The sequence below is a fragment of the Octopus bimaculoides genome, chromosome 10 (genome assembly GCF_046866305.1).
Source record: "Octopus bimaculoides isolate indiv1 chromosome 10, ASM4686630v1, whole genome shotgun sequence".
NCBI classification, from domain to species: Eukaryota; Metazoa; Mollusca; class Cephalopoda; order Octopoda; family Octopodidae; genus Octopus; species Octopus bimaculoides.
Window position 1 is genome coordinate 16,919,292 of NC_142937.1, and position 27,305 is coordinate 16,946,596.

Consider the following 27,305-nt stretch of genomic DNA (forward strand, 5'->3'; position numbering starts at 1 on the left):
GTGACGTGATGTATCTGTAATTTAGACTGGATGTCAAGGCCATCCTTTCTAACACAATACTGCAGTCGAAGGCACACTGCAACGACTGGTTGACACGTTTTAAAAGTTTAGTCCTTTAAAATATTTTGTCTTACATTCCACCGGATGTCCACCACCAAGTACACTTGGTTGAGGGTATTTGCATATATATATATATATATATATATATATATATATATATATATATATATATATATATATATATATATATATATATATATATATATATAAGCAATGTTCCTGCTCCAACGTGCATGTAAATGTATATGGAATAGGAAGCTCTTACTTGAAACTTGCGATGTTGTAGTCTGGTCATCTTTTTTTCCTTTGTTCGTTTGTTGTTACTTTCGCATATTTTTGAAGGGGCGACTCGTTTCACATTTTTAGTGGAGTCACTTGTGTCATACATTTTTAGAGGGGCTACTCTGGCTGCAGACCTTTAGAGGGGCCATTCGAGTCGCAAAAGCAGTCACCACAATAAAATTTGACACGCGCCTCCTTTTTTGCGAACAGTTTTTTTGTTTTATCCTTCTGTTTACTTTTCAGCGCAAGTCAAGATTTAGACTTCTTGGAACTACAAACAGGAAACGGACCTTTTGTGGCAGCAAGAGGCTATCATGTGCTTCAGTGACAATGAAATACCGTCATTCTATAGTTTCCTCACTCATGAAGGCATATGGAAGGTATAACATAGGCGGGAACAGTTGCAATTCCCCGGGTGCGTCCTTTGTTGGAGTGCATCGATGCAAGGAACATAGAGTCTTATCCATACAATTCTGGTTGATTTAAGTACAACGATTTTAGTTAATTTGAGCGAGATAGTTACACACTGACTATACTCAACGACTCAACAGGTAGTCGGTGCTATGAATTATATCTGCGAGAATTAAACAAACGAGATATGGGATTCAAATATAACACATAAATTATGGAATATTTACCACACATGACTTGTAGTTGTTTCGTTGACTATTAACCTCATCAGCAGCTGTTGACCAAAAGGCAATCAATCATTTAACCACTTAGCAACACTATATAGATGTTGTGGACGTCACGAGTGGTTGGTTATAAAAGTTGACCAAGAACTGGACAGAAGAACGAAGCTGTCATTTCATATATTATGCATGGCACTGAGTACAAAATGTTAACAATAGGGTCGAAGGAAATAGCTCAGGGTCGTGTTCTGCATATTAAGTATCAGTTGGGTGTCACGTATGTAATCCAGTAAATTGAAAAGCTTCAATAGCCTACTGAGATTATCCAAGAGTTGCCAGTCAAATACAGTGGCGTAGCTAGAGTATGTGCCGCCCAGGTGCAGCCCTTGAATTTGAAGACCCTCACCCCTATATAAGCATATACAGCTGACTCTAAAATGCTGCCCTCATAAAAGCGTCGCCTGAGTAAGACCACCCCATCATCCCTCCTCCGTAGCTGTGCTACAAGTTAACTAATCTCTGTAGGGGGTGGTCATAATTAAAAACGAAAAAGGAATGAGAGACCGTTGCAGTAAGATTAGTGGATCGAAGTCATTGGATAACATAGATAATGTAGATTGGTGTGAATCGAGTCTTTAAAGATAATCGGCGAAAGTAACAGATATATTTCAGTCTTATTGTACTTCTTTAGTGCATCATAAAACCAAATCTCCTCCAAAACGGCAATGCTTATATTGTCAAAAATTTTGATAAAATTTGATCAGAACTTTTGATCAAACTGCTCTTTTTTTCTTTTTTTTAATTCATATAGATTTTAAACACCTTTAAAAGGAGTTCCTGTTTAGAAATTGCAAAGATAACTTCAACTGAATAAAGTTTTCCAACTTGGTGTACCTGCTTGTGAGGTCGTACTAAGTCGATGTGTATGTATATAAGTGAAGTAGAGCGAGAGGGAGTAGGAGGAACAGCCATTGTTAAGTCACATAAATATGTAAGGTGTTGTGTAAGAAAAAAATGAAAGCTAAGACAACTTGAAAAAACTGATTGGGTTAGGGAGGAGTAGGGCAGCTGTATTACGCATGGTTGGTATCATTGTACAAAAGTTCATACATATGTACATGTGTGTGTGTGTGTGTGTACAAATACACACACGCACAAATATACGCACACACAAGTATGCTTTTGTATGTTTCTTATGTACATATGTGTATTATGTATGTTTATATCTATCTATCATTTTATATATATATATATATATATTAGATATATATATATATATATATATATACATATATGTAGACACATGGGTGTATTTACATATTTATACACGCACACATACACTGTGCTTGTGCGCACACACACACATATGTACATACATACATTCATTCATACATACATACATACACACACATATAATAGAGAGATAGGTAGAAAGATAGATAAATAGATAGATTAGATTAAATTAGATCTTACACGCATACATACATACGCATTACATATGGGAGTTTTATGTTTTATGCGTTTTTAAATAACGTCTCTGAAACGTATAATGTATATATGCATGAATGCATACAAATACGTACATACATATATAGATATGGTGATGCAAACAGGAAAAATAACTCAAAATAAGTGTATATGTATTTTATTATTAGTATTTAGCAGAAGTAACCGAGTGACTCAATGGCCGAGAGTTTCGTGCGTTGGGCACCTATCAAACTCATACGTGTATATGTACATACATAAATACATACATACATACATAATGTGAGTGAATGCATCTATCTATCTATCTATCATCCATCTCTCTCTCTGTCTCTTTCTTTCTTTCTTTCTTTCTCTCTCTCTCTATGTATATATATATATATATATATATATATATTTCATTTCAAAGTTTCAGCTCAGAGCTGCGGCCATGCTGATGCACCACAATACAAAAATATATATGCATGTATACACACATATATGTACATACTTACATCTCCATGTGTATACACACACACACACACATACATATATATATATATACTTTTACTATCATTATATGTATCAATGTGAGTTTGTGTGTACGTATTTAAAACATGAACATCCATAAACTCATTTTGTGTGTGCGCTGTATGTATTATTTGCAATATATGGAGAGAGAAACAGAGAGAGAAACAGAGAGAGAGGGAGAGGGAGAGAGAGACGGGGGGGGGACGTAGCCATATGTCTAACCATGCATGTGTATACGTATGTGCATATTTGTATGTGTGTGTGCGTTTGTGTTTGTAGACAGTGAGATGTAGGCGGAGTCGGGGTGGTAGTGAGTCGCCTAAGTAATTCCGGAGCAAGTACGTTGCCTTGGTAGTCACATGACAGGCAAGTATGGCGCACCAACCGCTTCGTTTGTCACCACTACACTCTACATGAAGCGGCGTGTCGTCCGACTTGTTCTTACACACACACATATATAGACGTAAATATGTATATACAGGTTCTTTTCCCTCTCGTCTGCTTACCTTATGGATTTATCACTCATATTGGATCAGGTAAATGTCTACTCTTTTCTACATCATCGAGTCATATTATCCATTCATTTATTTACAACTTTCTTTCTTACAACATGTTTTATACTTTCTTTGTCCCTCTCTCTTTCTCCGTCTGTCTACAGCTTCGTTTTCCCTCATTATTTTTGTTTCTGTCTCTCTAGATCTTCGCTTTCTCCTCGTTATTCCTTTCCCTCTTTCTCTTTTTATCCTCTCTCTCCTCGTTATTTCTGTCCTTTTTCTTTTATCTTCCTTCTCTTTATATCTTGTTTCCCTTCGTTATTGCTATCTCCTTTCTTTCTCTTTTGTCCTCTTTTTCTCTCGCTCTCCCTGCTTGTCTATATCATCTCTTTTCCTTGTATCACTTTCTCCTTTCTTTCTCTTCTTATCCTCCTTCTCTCTTTTTCCTATCATATCCATTCCTAAACTCATCTCTTTTTCTCCTTCCCACCTTACACTGCCCAGTCACTATTAATCTATCTTTTCTCTTTCTCACCCATACTTTCTTTTTCTCCACCTCCCCCTTCTCTTTCTCTTTACTTTACCCTCTCCGTCTTCATCCTTCCATTTCTTTATTTCCTTCCCGATTTTCTCTTTCTTTTTCCGTCTCGGTGCCTCTTGATGTGTGTGTTACCATTTCTCTTTGGTTCTTACTCTCTTTCTTGTTTTCGCTTTTCTGTCTTTAAATTTGCTAATTTCCTCGCCTTTTATTTTCTCACAATATTGTTTGTGTATATCTCTCTGTTTATTTATATATATATATATATATATATATATATATATATATATATAATCTGTGTGTATGTATATAAATCTATATTTCCATCCTACTCTAAGAAGCGGGAGAGTTTGTTCAATATTAAAGGTACATGAATGGACTTATTCCTCTCTCCTCTCACCAGTCAACTTTCTAAACCATAATTCTTGGCAACCAACAAGTGACAGATATCGCCATCGTCATACCACACACACACACACACACACATGCAAACGCGCCAATGTGCTCGCGTGCCCAGACATTCATCCATTAACTTGCATAAGCAAACATAGATGCTTACTCAAATGTTCTGGCATAAAAATCTGCGTGTACACACCACAGGTAGAGAGGTAGCCTTTCACAAATGAGCATCCATTCGCGCGCCCGCGCACAGACACATACGTACATATATAAACTAAGAGAAACTCGAACTTTCCTAAATGTGCACGCGTACACGCACAATACCTTTATACTCAGAATGAATGACTATAAACAAAGCATTAACAGAAAAAGAACAAGTAAAACAAAACAAAAAATTGCACACGTGCACAGGAAGATTCAGCTCAGTTTATACACAGTACGTGTATATATACACGCATATATATATATACTAGATGCTATTCACACACCTGTGTGTATTTATGTAGAAGTATTATTCCCATTGTCTTGCAAATAAATACCTCTGATCTCGTGAAATAATGAAATAAACATGCATCTATCATATGTGATACTACACACGCACGTGTGCCTGTTATAAAATGTCTTTCAGCTAGCTTTAACTACAATCCTATGTTGATTATTGGCTTCAGCCGTTTCCTTTTATTTGAATTGTTAAAACTCTTTCGGAAAGGTATGAACTCTACAACTCATCATTTCATCTTGCTCGGAAATTTAAGGTCGCGTATCTAATTAAGAAACCAGTTTATTGCGTATGTTTGTGTGTGTATGATGATTGTACAGTGCGTGGGTATGTGTGTGTGTGTGTGGTTTTGTAGCAGACAGCTGCAAGTGGCACTCGAACACTCCACTCCTATAACAACGTCACTGCTATAGAACTAGCAGCAATTATGATTCAAGCTTCGGGCAAGAGAAGTCCACGACCCAGTTTCGATTCCTGCTGGTAGCCATTTTCATTGTTCTTTTCTTTTTCTATTACTATAATAATCTTATTAATGCTCTTGTATAAAAAGTGCGACCATCACAACATCTCATCTTCCTACTTTCTCTATAAACCTAAAGCCTTATGTCCATCATCTAAGCCGACATCAATCATAATAATTACAGTGAACATTAATTGATGCTGCTGTAGCAGTAGAAACAGCTGTTGCTGCTGCTATATGTAATCTTTTTAGCAGCAACAACAACGGTAACAAAAAAAACAACTGCAACAATTTCTCGTTTCGTCGTCCATTCAAAAGAAAATCATTGATTTTTGATAGCCAGTGCCAGTTAGATTTCTAGGGGTTTTAGGGACGCTTTTAATTCGAACTCATCGTTTGGCTTTTATGATCTTCTCAACGAAATTATTGATGATGCAGTCATTTTAAGATGAAAGGGGATTTTGTGGTCATTGAGAATCGAAACCGGGATTCCTACTAAGGTTCAGCATTAGCTTACTGATTATTTCTTGCTCGAATTTTCAGCCCTTTTAAAAACTCGTAATATACTAATGTTGAACGGAAATCAAATTGTTGAGCAATGTGACGGTAAAAAAAAAAAATAATAACAAAAGAAAAACAGGGTGGTGGTGGTGGTGATGGAGTATTATTACACACTTTTACATAAAATATATTTTCTCTCTTTTCTTTATATTTCATCACAGCTCTCATTCAAATGTGCACATTATGGAATTTCGTCTAGCCCACACACCGCCCGTCCCTACTCGTTCCCCCACACACACACATACAGGTGTGTGTGCTCTAAAGAACAAGGCTTGCATATACAAAGGTACTCTCTTAGAAGCAAAACTATTAACTCTGTGAAACTCACCTGATGTGCATGTGTATATTATTACACATACACGCACATACATACATATACACACGCGCACATTCGGGCGCGCAGGCTCGTGTGGAGAGGGGCTGTAGGTGGGCCATTTGGCGTGGGCAATTGTGAAAGACCCTTCCTTTGCTTGTCAAAAGTAAAGGGAAGGGCTCCTTTGGTAAAGACCCCCTCTTTTTTTTTCTATAAATTATTCTACTTTTATTTTGTTATTCATAAGTACATCATATATATTACGTGTAGCGTGTGTGTGTGTGTGTGTATGTGTAGATAGATAAATAGATAGATAGATAGATAGATAGATAGATAGATAGACACACACGCATGTACCTATATATAAATCGTATGTATTTAACAAAGAGAAAATTCTGGAAGAGTAGTTCGCTTGAAACTAGACCTATATTTTACATCTGGCCTGGACCTATTATCTGATTTGAACAGACTACACACACATGCATATATATATATATATATATATATATATATATATATATATATATATATATATATATATATATATATATATAAAGATATGTATATATATATATATATAAAGATATGTATACATGTGTGGAAGCATGTGGATTAGTGGTTGGGGTGTTGCATTCATGATCGTAAGGTTGGAGTTTTGATTCCAGGACCTGGTGATACGTTGTGTTCTTGAGCAAAACACTTCCTTTTACATTGCTCCAGTCCACCAAGCCGGCAAAAGCGAGTAATGCTGCGACGGACTGGTGTCTCGTTTAGTGGGGGGTATATTATACGTCACAAAATCCGGGAAACCGGCCTTATGTGCCTATGCTTCGGGAAGGGTCTTTGCTCCATCTTTGGTACATGTGTGTGTGCGTAAGTACATATATATATGTGTGTGTGTGTGTGTGTGTAAGTACATATATATATGTGTGTGCGTGTATGTGTGTGCGTATATATGTGTGTGTATATGTGTGTATATTATATTCACACACACCTTTGGGTCTATATATCGGCGAAAGGCACTTAATACATGGAGTTTATATGTTCAAAGTTAACGATTCATTCTCTGCATAGTTACTTCGAGTATGTTGTTTACTCAGGTGACACGCACTCACACATATGTACACACACGCACGCACACATGTACACACACACACACACGCACATATGTACACACACACACGCACACGTTGAAGTAAAACATACACGCACAACAAAAAGGACAAGTTTTCATAAATGTGCTATTAGTTTCACGTTTGTAAAAGAAAAGAGGCTTTGACGTTTCGAACAGAGTTCTTCATCAGAAAAAAAGTAAAAAGAGGAGGGTGGTGGAAATGAAGGAAGAGGAATAAAAGGGGGTAAGGGGTTGGGTGGGAATGCAGTTTTATGGGGAGGAGTTCTGTGCATATAAAGCAGAGTAATTTTGTAGGGAGACGGGCATGGTGGTGGATATGAGCGTTGTTGGGTGCAGATGGTTGGCTTGGGGTGAGTGGAGTTGAGTGGGATGTGGATGTGAAGTTGAGGAGCAAGCGAGGAGGCAGGAAAAGAACGTGTGTGTGTGTATGTGTGAATCTTTATATATATATATATGTGTGTGTGTGTATATATATATATATATATATATATATATATATATATATATATGTATGTATGTATGTATGTATATAGTTGCTGTTCTGCAAAAGTGTTGTTAGTCCAAAACGTTGTTTTTTCAGAAATCAAAAAAATAGTTTCACCATTCCATTTCTTTTTACATTAGCAACAGTTTCAGCTTAACAATAATACTTTGTTGGTCACATAAAATCGTAACTCCATGCATGTATGATATTTTCATTCAGAAATATTTTTGCAAAACTGTTGCATGTGAGACTTATTACACTTTTGAAAAATGTTAAACAGTTGTACTACACTTTGACAATTTTCATATCTTGACATCTGAAGAAGCTGAAGATACGATAGTTTGACCAAAAGAACAGGCTATTGTAATCAAAATTAAATATTGAAAAAAACAAACAAAAAAAAACGATACACCACACACACCTACTCATATAGATATGTGAATAGAAACTAATGAATTTAAGAAAACTATTATTTCAGACCAAACATGAACAGTCTTCTTGATTCATTTTTGTATAATGAATTTTTTGTTTCCGCAGTAATCCATCATATATCCAACCACCCAGTTCTCCCTTCCTTTCTCAGATACACAGGCCATGGAGACTATAGGTACACACCCCTGTGTGTCTCACACGGCTATATAACCTGGTGGTGCCCTGTCACCCTTCAGGCTGCATTGATCCTTGGCTTGTCCATGAGAGATTTCACTATCCTTTGACGAGTGCACCCTGCTTCATCCAGTTAACGGGTGGGTTGTACGACAGTTTCGATGTCAGTATATAATTGGATTCCTGGAGAATGCATCAGAATTCTCTAGAATTACATTCATACACACACATACATCACTTTTATTTCTTGATATGATGGTTTGTTAATCACACATAAATTATGTATTTTTACATATGCAATTATATGGATGAGTTTGTATTTTAACTGTTGAAACAGCTGTAGAATTTAGTATGTAATTATGAAACGCCTGTGAAATCGTTGCCTTTTCACTATTCTCTCTCTCTCTCTCTCTCACACACACACACACAGATAGATAGATAGATAGATAGAGAGAGAGAGAGAGAAAGAGAGAGAGAGAGACATAGATATATTTGAAAATGTTTAATACAAGCTTGGACAATGTGTTTCAAGCACAAATCCCCGAATAAGCTTAGGTATCTAAATGCATATTTTAAAGACTCAGAAATTTTATTTTCCTCGTCAGAATAAAAATATACATTAAGAAGGAAAAAAAAAGCCCCCAAACGATTTCCCGTCCCCTTCCTCAACTCCCCACTGTCATTAATTTACTTTCTGAGAAGCACATTTTTTTTTTATTAGATATCGTTTTATTAGATATCTGCAATTGTTTTGCTACTTTAGTAACTTCGAAACTTTACGAATACAACTCTCTAGTCAGCTTTCAAATACAGAGACTTGTTTATGGTCAAATCTTAAATGTACTCCAACGATGACCATCACGTTTATTTTTCATAGAATACATGTGTCTATCGCCAATGTTGACTTGTAAATATTTTAGCTTCTATGTTTAAACATTTTAATATTTTGTTGTGATTTTGATGTCGAAAGTGAAAATATAAAACTTCATTATATCCAACATGTTCCCCTTTTAAAGACTTCAAGGTGTGATTTGAGAGAGATTTGGCTACCGTTTCTATAGTAAATCAAGCGACCACATAAAGGCTCCTTCGTTGTTATCTCAACTATATGTTTGTATAGTTTCCTAAAACCCAGGTGGATAAAGGGTGTCGATAAAGTGGCTGAAGATTCTTTTTCGTATTCCCTTCATAATTCCCAACGAGAAAACCTTTATGTAGTCGATTGGCCTGTTAGAAGTAGAAAGAAGCTAAATCTCTTTCCTATCTCACAGTCTTAAAAAATTAGCAAAATGGAAATGACACATTAAAAAACGTAGTCCTATATATGATATGCCCGGAAAAAAGATGTGATGTAGCTGGAATGTTTTTCATATGGATTAATTTAGTCAGAAATCTATATAAAATGTCTATCCATGCATAATAACAAAACAGAACATATTAAATATATATTTCACATATACACACAGACGATAATGGCCCTGTGGTGGGGGGCAGGCATGATCGAGTGGTTAAGTAGTTCGTTTCGCAACCACGAGGTCTCGGGTTTGATGCTACAGCGTAACACCTTATATATATATATATATATATATATATATATATATATATATATAGCTTCAAATTGACCCCCGAAACCCCTGGGTAGACAGGAACAGTGTGAAAGCCTGTCGAATAGACTGTACTCGTAACTCAAAAGCTCAGCCTTGTCACTGTGTCAAGCTGATTCTGCTTGGAGTGTTTCTGTTAGGGATCCAACAGTGATGCACATCGACTACTAGCACTCGGGGTCAAAATGATACTTTCGGAGCTGCCCCCTCTCACCTGTTAAGGTGTGACAGGTAGGAAGAAATCTTACTCCCTTCCACATCTGCACCTGGAGATGACTGCCTCCACTCTCTTCCTTCTCTCGCCAATCTTTTGCGCCGCCTCTGAGCTACAAATGTCCGTGAAATACCCAGCCACTTACATTATTAGTCAATGAGTTTATAATTTAGTTGATCAAGCATCTGGGAGCATTCACTCATCATCGAAACCGATGGAGGATCCTTTTTTTGTTTTGTTTACTTGCCTTTAAACTGTAAGCCTGTACTTAACACTTCTCGCTCGTTATTTATTCACAAAATGTACACCTGTCAAACTGAATTTTGATTGATTTTAGTTTTTCTCTTCTTCCTTTTGTAACTTGTTGCGTTTTCAATTCTGTAAAATATAAATAATTAATTAATGATCGATAACGACACTAGTCATTTAGTGTTATTATTTTTTGATTCCACGAACGTCATTTACAGTAACCCTCCCCCCAAATCACATAAATATATTTAATCGATACTGGCCTGATTTTGATTATCGAAGATGACTGTGCTGGAACTTTTTCGGAATATGTTAAAAGTTAAGAAATGACAATAATGAATAAAAGATTAAAACGATGTTATTTTTGTCTTTGTAGTTTCGCGTACATCTAATGTACTAAATGTATATATATTCATGATAATGCAATGTGCTAACATTGTGATCCTTTAGGAAATTTTTTTAATTTTACATTCTTTTACAATTCTGCGACAAGTAATCCTTGATGCTAATGTCTGTTCATAAAAATATTTACCTCATCCTACAGCGACGATATTTTTAAGTTCATGGTGACGTAATCAAGGTAGAGAGATGGTAACGGATTCGAAGTTGACGATGATGAATTTGAGCTTGACGCTGGTAAGATTGAAGTTGATAACGTTGAATTTATCGAGTAACCCTGTAAGACGATTTTTATACGTCTATTGCTTACTTCATTGAAATGCAGTTCTTTCAAGTTATAACAATAGTTAAAATATCAAATAATGAGTTACTTGAATCTTATGAGGAAGAAATATTTCATGAGGACCATTAAAATGGAACAACAATGTTCTGGAGAAAAATGTTGATAAGAGAGGCTACAGAACCATCATGAATTTTAACAACTTATCAGAGGGGTAGCCATTTTTAATTGATAAAGATCCTCAAAGACAAGATTATTCTGGTAAAATATTTCCCTTTGGACAAAGTAAACAGGCTAAAAACGAGGGGACTCAACTGCTACAAGGAATTAAATCAACTTAAGACAAATAAATAATGTGTAACAACAATCGTTGGACATATTCTTTAAGTAAATAATTATTTCATTGACACTGCTGGAAATAGGTATGAGAAACTATGGGTATGGCTAAAGCCCAAGTGGCTGTGATCAGAAAGGTGGGGACTAGATGCTGTTAGCTGCCCACCTCAGTGAGCTGAAAAGTAGGGAAATCACCATTTCTTTCTATACTATCCCTTTTTCATTTCCATCAATGCTAGTTGATTTTTATTAAACATAAGTGTATTTATAGTCTCTTCAACTTCCTTCTGAAGAATTGGAGTATCCCCAAGTTCTTTGTTGTTGTTGTTGGAATTGTCTAGAATGTTGCTGTCATGTTTGAGTTTGTGATTGTAAAGATCTTTGCAGTGTTCAGACCATCTTTTGTTGACATCATTCTCATTGGTGAGGTGCAGGCCTGTTTTGTCCTCAATGATAGTGGTGGTATGTTTCTTTGTTTTCGTATGCATGACAGATAACAGAGACCATCAGTGATGGTTAACTATTAAAGCATCTAAAGTGGCACTCCAATGACTGGATGCATCAGTTAAGAGATCTTGATGATGATCACCATGTATTTATATAATTTGTTGTTTAATTCTGGAATAGTTTTGAGTCTTTTTTTAAAAGTTTGTTGATGTTTTGAGGACTAGGAATATATTGTAGGAACATGCCATTGGAATGTAATTCTTGTTTACTCATTAAAGAGGTACTCCGTTGGGTAAGACGATGAGGGTTCCAGTTGATTCAATCAACGGAACAGCTTGCTCATGAAATTAATGTGCAAGTGGCTGAGCACTCCACAGACACACATACCCTTAAAATAGTTCACTGGGAACTTCAGCATGACACAAAATGTGACAAGGCTGGCCCTTTTGAAATACAGGTACTTTTCATTTTTGCTAACTGAGTGGACTGGAGCAATGTGAAATAAAGTGTCTTGCTCAAGGACACAACGCATTGCTGGGAATTGAACTAAAATAAAGTACCAATCAAGTACTGCAATCAGTGATATCAACTAACCCTTTCCCATCAAAATTCCTTGCCTTGTGCCTATATTAGAAACTATTATTCAACCTATAGGATAATTGGGTTTGCTTTATGTTGTTTCACTTCTCAAGAACCTATCCACAATGATAAGTGATTTCTGTTTGGACAATGGCAGTTAGTCAACTAAGCTCATACATCTGTACCTACTTTGTTTATATTCTCTTCTTTCTATTCTCTTCTGATTACAAATACAATGTATATTTGACCTTCTACACCTGAGAGACTAATCTCTATTTTTCACAGACAACTTACTGGTTCCCAAAGTGCAATTCATGGTCGGGATTGTTTTTATTTTGCTTGAAATAAAAATAAAAGAATCATTGCTTTGCACTTTGATACTTAAATTAAATGTCACTCCCCAATCTCCTCTCCAGGGCTTTTACCAGGACTTGGACACTGTTGTAGCAGCATGCTTTTCACTGGACTAAATATAAGCTAAACAAGGTAACCTATATGCAATCACTCGATTGGTTACAAATAGCAAGCAAATAAATTTTCCTCATATGCTTTAGCACTGCATTTCCCATGAGAAATAGTGATACATATGCTAATTATATGCAAAAACATTTTTAGTCATCTTTATACTTAACTCTATAATTTTAATTATACACACATGTTATTATCCCTAGGGTAGGGGAATCCTAGCATCCGTTGGTAGTAAGGTGATCCTTTGTGGGGTGGGGGGAGAAATTATCTCTTCATTGGAGATCTATAGGAGATTCTGGTCTAAACAGAAATTTCATCATTGTTTAGATGAAATTTTTAAAAACCTCCTTTGTGGCATCTGATGGATTTAGCACTGTCAAACCTCTCAGAGACAGTTTTATGATTTGTTTAGTCTCTTAGTCAGGGTTGAAAGCAATGCTCATGAGCTGTTACAGGTTCTCCAAGGCTGATAGGAGGAAGAAAGAGGAAGGTATCTGCAAGACTAGAAGCCTGACCTGAATGCTTATGACTGAGTGAACTCAGAAGAATTTTATAAGCTTTTGGTTTAGAACAAAAAATGTTAATACTATCAATAATTAAGTAAAGAAACTGCTTCAATACATGGAGGCCTAGTGGTTAGAGTAGCGGACTTGCAGTCAAGGGATCGCAGGTTCGAATCTCAGACCAGGCGATGTGTGTGTTTATGAGCAAAACACCTTAGCTCCATGTGGATCTGGCAGAAGGTAATAGTAAACTTCTGCTGACTCTTTCACCACAATTTTCTCTCACTCTTTCCTCCTGCATCTAGCAGCTCACCTGTGACAGACCAGCATCCCATCCGGGTGGGGAACCTATATACCTACGAAACCAGGAAACTGGCCCTTATGAGCCAGGCATGGCTCGAGAAGGAACAAACAGCTGCTTTCAATACAGCACTCTGCTGGGTCTGTGCCACCCACATTCAATGCATGGTATCTACATAATGAGAAAATAGAAAAGGGATTTTCTTTAAGTCTTAACTTCCCGTATGATACAATACAATACAGAACTGCATTGATCAGCTGGTCCTGAAATGCATGGCATCACACAAATCATACTAACTTTATTCTCTGTCATTTTGAAAGAAGTCAAGAACTCTCTAATGTAAGGTAGAAAAGTCCTAATTCCTTCCCCGATCATTCATTTCTGTTCTGTGACACTTCTGGGCTTCTCACTTGAAAAAATTTTCAACAAGATGTTTAGAGTTAAGCCTATAATTCTTTGTACCCTCATTGTAAATAGCAGCCACATTGCCATACTTTTGTCCCCTACAATCTTCCAAAAGAATGCTATTTTTATTTGTATTTCCTTTGTCAGGTTTGCAATGTTAGAACCCATTTTCTCAAAAGATAGAATTTTTCTCTTTGACTCTTAAACTCATAATCTATACTTTGAAGATAATGTCTAATAAATGTTGCCTGTTTGATATGTGAGGAATCAGGTATTGTATCGACTATTATTGAATGCTCTTTTGCCTTTGATCTCTTAGAAAGTGTGTTTCAAAATGATATCAGACTAAAGAGAAATAAATTAATTTTCTGATTCAGCTGACAAATAATGTGCTAGCAATCTTCCTCCATTTTTACTGGCTTTCATTGACCTTCCTGCCATAAGTTTCAAGTATGGGAGCCCATCAAGTCAAAAGTTCATTCAGCCTAAGGAATTTTTGTGAATATAGCCAATGATATGAGCAGCACCAGAATATGTAAATAATCCCTTTCACCCAAATATGAAATAATGTCGATTAACCAGTGTAAAATATTAATCCATTTGGCCTACAATGCTACAGTTTGTTTATGCAGAAAATATTCCATGCTTCTGTTTGAATGAATTCTTTATTTGAATGTTCTCTGTGACACATAATTCAATTTATGTTGTTTGCTGTGTTCATGCTCAGGAATTTTGTGAAATTATTTTTACCGTTTTTTTCTTCTATGGTAGACCATCTATTCTCTCTTGTCATAGTTTGATTTATTGGTTCAGCTTTTGCAAAGAGTCAATATAGTGAACAAAATATGGTTTGTATCTTGACACTCCACATCAACCAACCTCTCTTAGATATTTCATAGACTAAGCGAGAGAGAGAGAGAGAAAGGGAAAAACTGAGTGTTTGCAAACAATAATGAAAGTAAATAGATCAAGCAGTTTTGTGGGGGGGAAAAGGGTAAAAGTGACAGAGAGGAAATGAGTATGACAGAGAGAAGAAATGGCTCTGATATAATTGAATCTTATAAAATTCTTATTGGAAAGGATTACATTAATAAGGATATATATTTTTTAGCCTGGTATTAAATATTGGATTGATGAGGGGACATTCTGTGAAAGATAAAATACTTTGTGTAGGGTCCTTCCACCCGTAACTGTTAATGTGCAGCCACTAATAGGATGTGTGAGACGAGTGACTGGTTGATAGGAGAAAGAGATAGAGAGAGAGAGAGAGAAAGTGTAGTCAATAAATCAAGGAGATCAGTGGGAAAAATATTGCGAGAAAGAAGATGGTAGATAAGAAATGGTACTGAGGGGTGACTAGAGTGCTGGTGGTGGTGAAAAAACTCCCTCTATGTATTATTGTGTTTTAGTGTCAGTATTTGTACACACACACACACACACACACACACACACACACACACACACACACACACACACACACACCCTCACATATTCACACATTACTCAACACTTTCAAAAACAATTATATTATATATATATGCACACAATATATATATACCACAAAATTTTATCTGTCTGTCTGTCTATCTGTCTGCATGTCTGTCTGTTCATCCATCCATCTCACCATCTGTTTGTTCATCCATCCATCCATATACAAAAGGGCATAGCTATGGTAAATGGCACCCAGGGCAAGCATCAAAATTGCCCCCCCCCCCCGCCAAAATTTTTTTAATGGCTTAATTAGAAAATGATCTTGGCTGAAATGACCCTAACCCTAACCCAGAGCTTGTGCCCTGCTTGCCCCACCCTAGCTATGCCTCTTATCTTCTTTCAGTTTCCTTCTGCCATATTCACTGACAAGGTTTTGGTTGGCCTGGGAGTCTAACAGAAGAAATTTGCCAAAAATGCTATGCAGCAAGACAACTCAAAGACCATAGGGTTGGCTAGTGAACTTCTTAGCCGTACAGTCATACCTGCACCATGTCCAACAGTACAAATTATGAAAAATACAAATGTGTGTGTGTGCGTGTATAAGTATGCATGTATGTGTATATACAGATGTATGTATATATCTTAAATCTAATCTGTAAACAAATATGAAAAATCCTCATCTCTTAAATATAGAACTGAAATATGAAAAATGTTTAAAAAGTCAAATGAACTCGTCCATGGAAGGAGTTCAATGCATAATTTTCCAGATATTGTTAGGAAAACAAAATAAAGGAATTTGACCAGTTCTATATCCCTTCCCCTTAAATCCTGTATTTTTACTTACTACTATTACTGCTACTACTGTTCGCAGCAGTTTTCTTTCCTTACATACTTTTTCTATTCAGTTATGCTGGGACCCACCTTTTGCTTCATTCATAATGTGTATCCAGGAAACTCAATGGTTTCATGTGATTAATACACTACACTATGTCCCACCTGGGTTGTGGGAAGGTTTTGCTCTCTTTTGTGTACTCTTGTACTTTTAAGTACTCTTTAGTGTTAGCAGTTAATTATATACACACACATGCACATGTACATATGTCTCTGTGTATGAGTTTCTGCATGGTATGCTTTTGTGTGTGTGTGTGTGTGTGTGTGTGTGCGTTATATCCTGTACTGGTGCCATGTAAACAGCACCTGAGGTGGTGCCACATATTAAACACCCAGTACACCCTGTGAAGTGGTTGGCATTAAAAAGGGCATCCAGCCATAGAAACTATGCCAAAACAGACAACTGGAATCTGGTGCACCTCTCCAGCTGGCCACCTCTTATTAAAATTGTCCAATTAATGCCAGCATAGAAAACAGACATTTAATGATGATAATATGTGTGTGTGTTGTAGGTGGAGGCATGGCTGTAATTAAGAAGTTCAATTCCAGTCCTACTGTGTGGCACCTTGGGCAAGTGTCTTCTACTATAACTGCAAGCCAACAAAAGCCTTGTCATATATACCATCATCATCATCATCATCATCATCATCTTTTAATGTCCATGTTCCATGTTGGCATGGGTTAGATGATTCAACAAAAACTGACTGTAAAATAACTTTGTCATTAATAAGCTGACTTTTGGAACATAAATTAGCATGGAATTTTGATGGGAGGTTTTAGTTCAGATCACTTTAAAAAGTAAGTTTTTATCATTGAACTAGGGATGTTCCCAGGTGGGTTGGTATCAAAACAGTTGGCCCTTTTGTTACTATATTTTAGTTGAAATATGCTGTCTTTATTTCAATCAATTTTGAAAATTACACTGAATTTAATAAAATAACTTTATCGTTATTAAGCTGGCATTTGAAACATAAATTAACATGAAGTTTTGATGGAAGGTTTTCATTTAGATCACTTTAAAACAGGAAGTTTGTATTCTAGAACCTAGGATGGTCTCAAGTGGGTCGATATCAAAAGGGTTAAATGTCTGGGGCTGGAGATGGGGTGGAGGGAGCACAGTGTGGAGCTGCTATCAGAAATATGAACCAGTCACATATTACTAAATGGGTACCATACTGTCTAAGCCAACATGCTGTTCTCTCAGCCTGACATCCTCCTTAGATGAGTGGACACCCAGCTCTCTCATCTTCCACCCTCTGTCACAGTAGACAGCCTGTTATGATGGGTGGTATAGTAAAAGACAAAGATTAATAAAGATTATCCTAGACATTCACATATGATTAATATATTATCATCATTAAGATCTGCACTGATCTTTATGTTGTTGCCATGGTTTTTATCTCTTGTCAGTCATCACTTCCACCCTTAATATGCAACTGAGACAGTGCTTGTGTGTGTGTGTGTGTGTGTGTGTGTGTGTGTGCGTGCGCGTGTGTGTATGTGTGTGTGTGTGTGTATGTGTGTGTGTGTATGTGTGTGTGTGTGTGTGATTATTATCCACCCCACTAGCCAGCCCTCAAAGAAATAATTTGTCACATAGAAATGATGACAGGCTCACAGCTGGTATCTTTCATCCAATATCTGACATCCACTCACCCCACCTCACTGCAACTCCATCAAAACCACTACTACCACCGCCACAATCACTACCACCTTCACCACAACTCCACCATCACTACCACCATCATCATCACTATCACTATCATTGCTGTTACCATCCCCACTAACACCACTACCATCATCCAACAATCACCACCACCACCACCACCCACACTATGCCGACACCTCAGTAAGGAAAGGGAGAAAATAAGATTAATGAGTTGTCATGTTAATTACTAATTATACTACATCTAAGTAACCTTTTATGTTTGGTTGTTGCTTGTCCTGCATAAATTAATATATCATGTGACCGTATCCTATATTTCACTAAGTTGTTGTTGTTGTTGTTGTTGGTGGTGGTGGTGGTTAACCTTCATTGAGCAAAGTGTTTCCAGGCATCATGACCATGCAGTCTTTAAAGCAGTAAACAGGGAGAGGTTTGACTTATTTCTAGCAGGTGGTGTGATTTAGGGGAGATTTGGCTATTATTTCTAGCATGTGGAGCCATTTGGTAGGAGACTTGGCTGTTATTTCTAGCAGGTGGTGTAATTTAGGGGAGATTTGGCTGTTATTTCTAGCGGGAGGTGTGATTTTGGGGGAGATTTGGCTGTTGTTTCTAGCACGTGGAGCCATTTGGTGGGAGATTTGGCTGTTATTTCTAGCAGGTGGAGTGATCACATATGAGTTTCCTTGACTCCACTAAATTATAAAGGATAAGTGTATTTTTAGCCCCAGGTCAGCCTCAATTAAACACAGACCTATGATCAAAGTCATTCCAGTTTTGACCATCTCTTCATTTTTGCGTTATATAATAACACCACCAATATGTCCTTTCCTTTAGATCTGCTCAAACAAGGCTGATTTGGACCAAACAACAAGGACAAGTACAACAGATAAGAGTAATACTATACTAACGACAACTTCTGCTAGAAATAGCAGCCAAACATCTTACCTATCACACACTACTGTCTTAACCCCAGTGGGTGCAATTTTATTTGACTCTACCTCTCCATGATAAAAGTAGGGGGCCACATACTTTTGTGTTTTTGGCTGAAAATAACGATGTTTCTGTTAATTAGTCTCTTCCAGGAGTATGTAGTCAAACAAAATCGCAGGTTCAAAGGGTTAACAAAAAGCAAAGGAAATATTGGATGATGTAGTCCTAGATAGACTATGTATGAACACAGATGGAACGGTCATGGCTGGAACATCTTCGATCCTAGGTCTGCTCAGTCAGTACTGACACAAGCTTGAATGATAATAACAGCAAGGAAGCATTAATTAATGTATTTATAAATATAAACAGGTGCAGGCATGGCTCTGTGGTTAAGGAGTTTGCTTCCCAACCACAAGATTTGGGGTTCAGTCCCACTGAGTGTCATCTTGAGCAAGTGTTGTGTGCTATAACTCCTGGTTGCCTTGTGAGTGGATTTGGTTGATGGAAACTGAGAGACCTGTCGTGTGTGTGTGTGTGTGTACTAAACAACAAGGGAAGTTAGGGAACAGGTTTACTTAGGGTTGAGAAAAGCAGAATTTGAGAGGTTTGCTAATATTCTACAACATAAGGATCATATATATCATCATCATCATCATCGTCGTTTAACGTCCGCTTTCCATGCTAGCATGGGTTGGACGATTTGACTGAGGACTGGTGAACCAGATGGCTACACCAGGCTCCAATCTGATTTGGCAGAGTTTCTACAGCTGGATGCCCTTCCTAACACCAACCACTCCGAGAGTGTAGTGGGTGCTTTTACGTGCCACCAGCACGGAAACCAGACAGCTGCTCCGGCAATGATCACGCTCGGATGGTGCTGTTAGTGCTCCACTAGCATGGGTGCCAGTCATCAAATTTGGTTTGATTTCAATTTCACTTGCCTCAACAGGTATAATTTATATTCAGTTATACACCTTGTACAGTGCTGTTTAAAGCATGTTCAAAGTGTTCGTTTACCTGATTTCAACAACAACTTGGATGTATATTCGACTGGATTTACTTCAGAAACTCCTCTGTTTACATAGACTTGAGAGAAAGAAAATAGAAATTACAATAATATATATAAATATATATATATATGTGTATATTATTCCCATACATATATGTTTAAAGAGAAAGGGAGAGAAGTAGGCAGTGGCTCAAGTGATTAAGGTGTTAGTCATGAGTTCAAACCCAATGCTTGTGTCTTGGTTCATGTCGGAACATGTTACCCTAGATTGTGTCAGGAGTAATAGGAACCAGCTCAAACTGGTTTACTGTTTTCGGACCAGACTCTATCAATCATGACAGTGTGACTTACTGTTAAGCCTGAAATCTGAAATCTTAGTAAATATTTTCTCCCACTCATTGCATATGTCTATGTATATTGTGTATGTTTGTGTGTGTGTGTGAATATATATATATATATATATATATATATATATATATATATATATATGCTTGTATGTGTTGTGTGTGCACATTCTTTTATTTTTTTACTTGTTTCAGTAATTTGACTGGTGCCATGCTGGAGCACTGCCTTTAGTCAAGCAAATCAACCCTAGGGCTTATTCTTTGTAAGCCTAGTACTTATTCTATCAGTCTCTTTTATTGAACTGCTAAGTTACAGGGACGTAAACACACCAGCATTGGTTGTCAACTGATGTTGGTGGTGGTGGTGGTGGTGGGGGCAAATACAGACAAACATCTGCACACACACACACACACACACACACACACACACACACACACACACACACACATATATATGTATACGACGGGCTTCTTTCAGTTTCCGTCTACCAAATCCACTCACAAGGCTTTGGCTGGCCCAAGGCTATAGTAGAAAACACTTGCCCAAGGTGCCACGCAATGGGACTGAACCTAGAACCATGTGGTTGGTAAGCATTTTTCTTTTGCATGCATTTAAAGAATATTTATATAGACACATACACAAACGCATCTTTATACATGTATACATGTGTGTATACACACACACACAAACATTGATATATATGGTACGTATGTATGTATGTCTAGTGTTCTTGCAGCTTAAAGCAGTAAACTTCAGCCTGTAGTGTGTTGTTTACAGCATGTAGAAACTGAACCAGTTTGGAGTTAAATCTCATCCTACCATTATTTGATGATGTAGTCTGGGATTTACTGTAATTAAATAAAAAAACATGAGTGGATGGCCATGGCTGGGATGCCTTTGAACACAAGTCTGCTTAATTCTTTTGTTGCCATATTTCTGGCGTAAGATATTACCTTTATTTTAGTTTATTTTGAAAATAAGAGTTTAGTAAAACAACTTTGTCATTATTAAGCTGGTGTTTGGGACATGAATTAACATGAAGTTTTGATGGAAAGTTTCAATTTAGATCACTTTAAAAGCAAAGTCTGTATAATAGAACTAGGTATGTGGAGGACTTATTCATAGTCAAGTGAACTGGCCTGCCGAGTGCTAAGTGACTTGGGTCATGGATACACTGCTGTTCTGATAACAGGATACAAATGCCAAAATGATTTTTGAGTCTGTTGGCAAATTTGCTGCTACCAGCCCCGGGCTGACCAAAGCTTTGTGAGTAAATTTGATTGACGGAAACTGTAGAAAGTCCATTGTGTGTATACTTATATGGCTGTGTGTGTGTGTGTGTGTGTTAAGCAAACAATTGATTAGTTAGTTGGTTAGATATCTAAGTGACTAGCAATAAAGAAGTGATAGTGAACCAGTGCATGTGTTTATTATTGGCATAATGACCCTCCAAGACACAGCAAGATTTGTTTCAACAGATAAATTTACATCAAGAATCTTGCATATACAAAAATGAAGAAATTATTTTATTGACTCTTTCTCTGTTGTTTTACCTGGAAACAGAAACTGTCATAATGCAAGTGATTGATCTTGTTTAACCTTTCTGAATTTAGGTATTGTATATGGTACTGGAATCTGGTGCAGATGATGTAACCAAAATTTTATGGAACCAGAATCTGTTGTAGATAATCTAACCATGTGTAATTAAAATTATATTTGACCTAAATCTGATATAAAAAGAAGACTGGAGTCCAGTCTGTTCCTTTTCCTATTATAAATTGATTTTTTTCTTGCTACAGTATGCATGAGATAAACTACTTTTCTTGCAGTTTTTTTGTTTTTTAGTATATATATTTGTGTGTTGCTAAAGGAAATCGTTTTTACATTTGGGTATGCATCCTGCTTCTAATCAGTCAACCATGAAGAGTTGTAGCCATTCATTTGTGACACAACCTATATTTGGCAAACATTTTCTTGGTTGCAGTTTTGGGATCAAATAAACTTATGGAATACAAGAAAAGAAATAAATACGAGTAGCAGCAGCAGCAGCAGCAGCAGTAGTAGTAGTAGTAGTAGTAGTAGTAGTAGTAGTAGCAGCAGCAGCAGCAGCAGCAGCAGCATTAGTCACAGTAATAGTAGCAGCAGCAGCAACAGTAGTAGTAGTAGTAGTAATTTCCTTTTGACTTAGTGGATTAATAAATACCAGTAATATGCTGCTAACAATTCAAATAGTTACTTGTGTCTCTTATAAAATTTACTGATATGTGAAGTTGAGCAGAATTGTTAAAGGATCAGGCAAAATACTTTGTGGTATTTAGTTTCATATCTTTATGTTCTAGGTTCAAATTCCTTTGTGGTCATCCTTAACTTTCATCCTTCTAGGGTTGATAAAATAAAAATATCTGTCAAGAATTAAGGGTGGATTTAATCGACCATTCCTCTCCCTCAATATTTCTGGTCTTTAAGGCAGCAAGCTGGCAGAAACGTTAGCACGCCAGGCGAAATGCTTAGCAGTATTTCATCTGTCTTTACATTCTGAGTTCAAATTCTGCTGAGGTTGACTTTGCCTTTCATTCTTTCGGGGTCAATAAATTAAGTACCAGTTGTGTACTGGGGTCAATCTAATTGACTGGCCCCTCCCCCCAAATTTCAGGCCTTGTGCCTAGAGTAGAAAAGAATATTTCTGGCCTTTTGCCTATGTAGTGTCACCTTGAGCAAGTCTCTTCTAGGTCTTTTCACATGGTTAGTTAACAAATTTCATAACCAAACACCTATATATATATATGCCTTTACAGATATATTGGTTCAGTACCATTCCAGTGGTACCACTTACCATTCATGATAGATGCACTCTTTAACTTTTGTGAAGGCACATGGCTTAGTGGTTAGAGTATTCGGCTCACAATTGTAAGGTCATAAGTTTGATCCTGGTGGCATGTTGTGACCATCAGCAAGACACTTTATTTCTTATTCCTCTCAGCTGGAAAAATGAGTAATACTTGTATTTTTGGAAGGACTAGCCTTGTCACACTGTGTCACATTGAATCTGCCTGAGAACTACATTAAGGGTACATATATCTATGGAGTACTCAGCCACTTGCACATTAATTTCATGAGCAGGCTGTTCCATGGATCAGATCAACTGGAACTCGTGTGGTTATAACTGACAGAGTGCCATGTTTTTAAAACTTCCAGAATGGTTTTAATTCAACAGCTTGGATAATGCCATCTCCTAATTTTTCATCCTACTCTGTACAATATGGTTGTCATTTCATATTACTATGTCGATAATTAATACAAACTGTCACTTCTATTTATCATTGAAAAATTGTCAGGCCTAATATATGATATCCAGTGAGCTGTCTCTGTTAACATTCCATCATTGTACTTTTCCATCCCTGTCTGTACAATATTATAGTCATTTGATATCTGATATTATGTTGATAATTAATACAGTCTTGTCACTTCTGTCATTGAAAATTGTGTTAGGCCTTGTGTGTGTGATATCCAATGATCTGTCATGTTAACATTCCATTGTATTTTCATCCCATTCTGCACAATATTATAGTCATTTGATATTCTTATATCATTAATTAATACATACTCATCACTTTTGTCACTGAAAATCCTGCCAGGCCTAATATACAATATTCAATATCTGTGTGTCTGTTAAATGTTCCACCATCTTTTTGCATTGTCATTTTCTAAGATTATACGATATCCAGCCATCTGTCTCTATGCTAACCTAACATTCCATTGTATTTTCACCTCACTCTGAACAATATTATATAATCATTTGATATTCTTATATCATTATTTAATACAATACTACCACTTTTGTCATTGAAAATTATGTCTGGCCTACTATACAATATTATAGTCATTTAATTTTTGATATTGTTATGTTATTAATTAATTTTCTGTGACAAAAGTAATAGTTTTGTATTATGTCACGCCTTGTATACAATGTCTGATAGCTGTATGTTAAATACTCAATTATTTTTACATAGTCATTTTCTAACATTATGCATTATTCAATGATCTGTCTGCATTTTCACCTCACTCTGCACAATATCATAGTCATCTGATATTGCTCTATCATAATTTAATATAATACTGTCACTTTTATTGTTGAAAATGATGTGATATCCAACAATCTGTTTCTGTGCTAAGCACTCCATTGTGTTTCCTCATTGTTACTGTTTAAGATGAGTACATGTTCACATGGATGCTATAGAGCATTTTTTCTCTGAGGAGCTGGAGCACTTGTGTGGAACAGCTTTGCTATGTTACTGAGTTTCCAGTTGTATTTCATGGAAGCTAGATGTTATGGGAGAATCCTGCACATCCCACGTGACTGAAGGGAGACTGACCAATTACAATAAATAAGAACTGAGTGAACCGTTACTGGGTAGTTGACAGTGTTAGTTCGACCGTGTTGGTTTACCATGTTTGTTTGATGTGTGTTGGTTTAACAGTCAGTAGTTGGACAGTGAATACTGAGTATCATACCTACATTTGAGTAGTACGGAGTGCATTCTGTGTTAACATATATTTCTGCGATAGGTTATTTTTAGATAACCACAACCAACTATTTATTTGTGTAATACCATTTTACACCAGATGTGTAAGCCCATGACATAACTGTAGTGTAGGACATCCTGTTAAGATAGTGAATATAAAGCATTGATTCAATGGTAAGTGGAATAGTGTGTGTGTGTATATATATATATGCATTTGGAAGGGCATAGAAACCTTGCCAAACAGACAATCAGTGCCTGGTGCAGCTCTCCAGCTTGCTAGCTTTTATCAAAATTGTTCAATTAATGCCAGCATAGAAAATGGACATTAAATGATGATGATGATGATATGTCCTTATATGAAGATACTCATGTTTCAAGCTTCATATGAGTTGAAAATATGTTTATTTGCTTTATGTAATATTATCTCATTATGTACGCCTGTTAGTGTATTATAACATTAACCATTTGCTGAATCTTTGAAACAACTGTAAAGATCAATCTTCATCCTGTAATATATACTTGTAATATCTTATATAAGTGAATTCACTATAATTTGATAGGTTTGTGAAGTGGTGTGCCAGATGATATCTTAATAATGAAAAAGTTATTTGATTAAATCCCTTTGAATTCTTGATTATATTAGATATTTAATTGAAACATCTGGATGTTATAAGTGCAAGTGTGGCTGTTTGGTTAAGAAGTTTGTTTCCCAACCACATAGTTTCGGGTTCAGTCCTACCATGTGGCACCTCAAGCAAGTGTCTTCCACTATGCTTCCAAGCCAACTGAAGCCTTGTGAGTCAACTTAATTGATGGAAATTGTGTAAAACCCATGTATGAATGTGTGTTTGCATGTGTTTCTGTGTTGGTTCTCTCACTGATGAATGGTGAGAGCCCACAATAATAAGGGCCAGACTTAGAATAAGCACATGGGGTTGATTTTTTATTTATTTGAGTAAACCTCTCAAGGCAGTGCTCCAGCATGCTGTAGTTCAATGACTGAAATAAGTAAGAGAGTAAAAGAGGGTATTATTTCATTAGAAACCTGATCCTAAAAGGGATTAACAATTCATTAGTCAGATGCCAGATTGCTTCCATCAGTGGATTAATGAGATTTTTTAATATATTTGGGGTGAGAAGGCAGTGAGCTGGCAGAAACGTTAGCATGCCTGGCGAAATGCTTGGTGGTATCTCATCTGTCTTTACGTTCTGAGTTCAAATTCCGTTGAGGTCGACTTTGCTTTTCATCCTTTCAGGGTTGATAAATTAAGTACCAGCTGCGTACTGAGGTTGATCTAATTGACTGGCCCCCTCCCCAAAAATTTCGGGCCTTGTGCCTAGAAAAGAATACATTTGGGGAGAGAGAGAGATTATTATGATATTTTGAGGGGAGGGGGAGATTAATATGATATATTTGGGGCAAGGGAAGATAATTACAATACATTTGGGAGCAAGGTGAGGATCATATTTATGGTGGTTTTCTGGAATTTTTCAGTGCATTTCCTGAAGCTTAAAGATAGCAAAATTTAAATGTGATTTACATAAGAGAGCAATACAAGAATATATAGTGATCTGGTATGGGTGTCTTTATGTAGTTCCTTGATCTGCTATAAATAGCAGTGAAATCTCACTCAAATTATATCCTATCTTAAAAAAGGAGACATAGGAGAATGTGGTTTTAGATATATTAGGATGCCTTTGATTTTAAGATTACTCAGTCAGGACTAGCCTGTGATTAAACAATAACAACAACAACAACATCAAGGATATTAATATATTCACAGGAGGCATGTTGTAGTACTTCTTATAACAAATATAACTAATGAGATTTTTAAATTAATTAGATTAATAAATATATTATGTCAACTTCTGTAATGAATCTGGTCATACATGTTAAAGAGGTATAAGGTGGATATGGTAGAGCAACATAAAGGAAAAGGAGGAAGGTGGTGCTAAAGTAGAGGTTGGGCTGACATCTGGTTGAGGGATTGTGGGAACATACAACCTTCCTTGACTATAGATTTTACCAAGTTGAATCAAAAGTTTTTTTATATTCCAAACTTTAATTAAAAGTTCAGACAAATTCCATACGAACAATGTTTATTCATCAAAATATATTCCATCATATGCTATTGTCTGTTGCCATCATTGTGCCAGAAGTTCAATTGCACATTTATGCCATTTGCCTGGTTTAGAGGCCAAAAAACTCCCTACATCGGTTTTCAACCTCACCCACATTGTTGAACCTCCATCTGTCCAGAAAATGA

At 36.5% G+C, this 27,305-nt stretch overlaps 1 protein-coding gene across 2 annotated transcripts in view; it reads left to right on the forward strand.

Annotated features, from left to right (window-relative positions):
- The first annotated feature begins 3,266 nt into the window (after positions 1-3,266).
- Positions 3,267-27,305, forward strand: part of LOC106879924 (uncharacterized) — a 131,255-nt gene continuing 107,216 nt past the window's right edge. The window contains exon 1 of one of the 2 annotated variants that reach the window (XM_014929681.3): positions 3,267-3,505. The gene's annotated coding sequence lies outside the window, so the exon portion shown is untranslated. Of the gene's footprint in view, positions 3,506-5,236; positions 5,380-27,305 lie in introns of those variants that run through there. The other variant, XM_052971061.2, reaches the window with a different exon arrangement.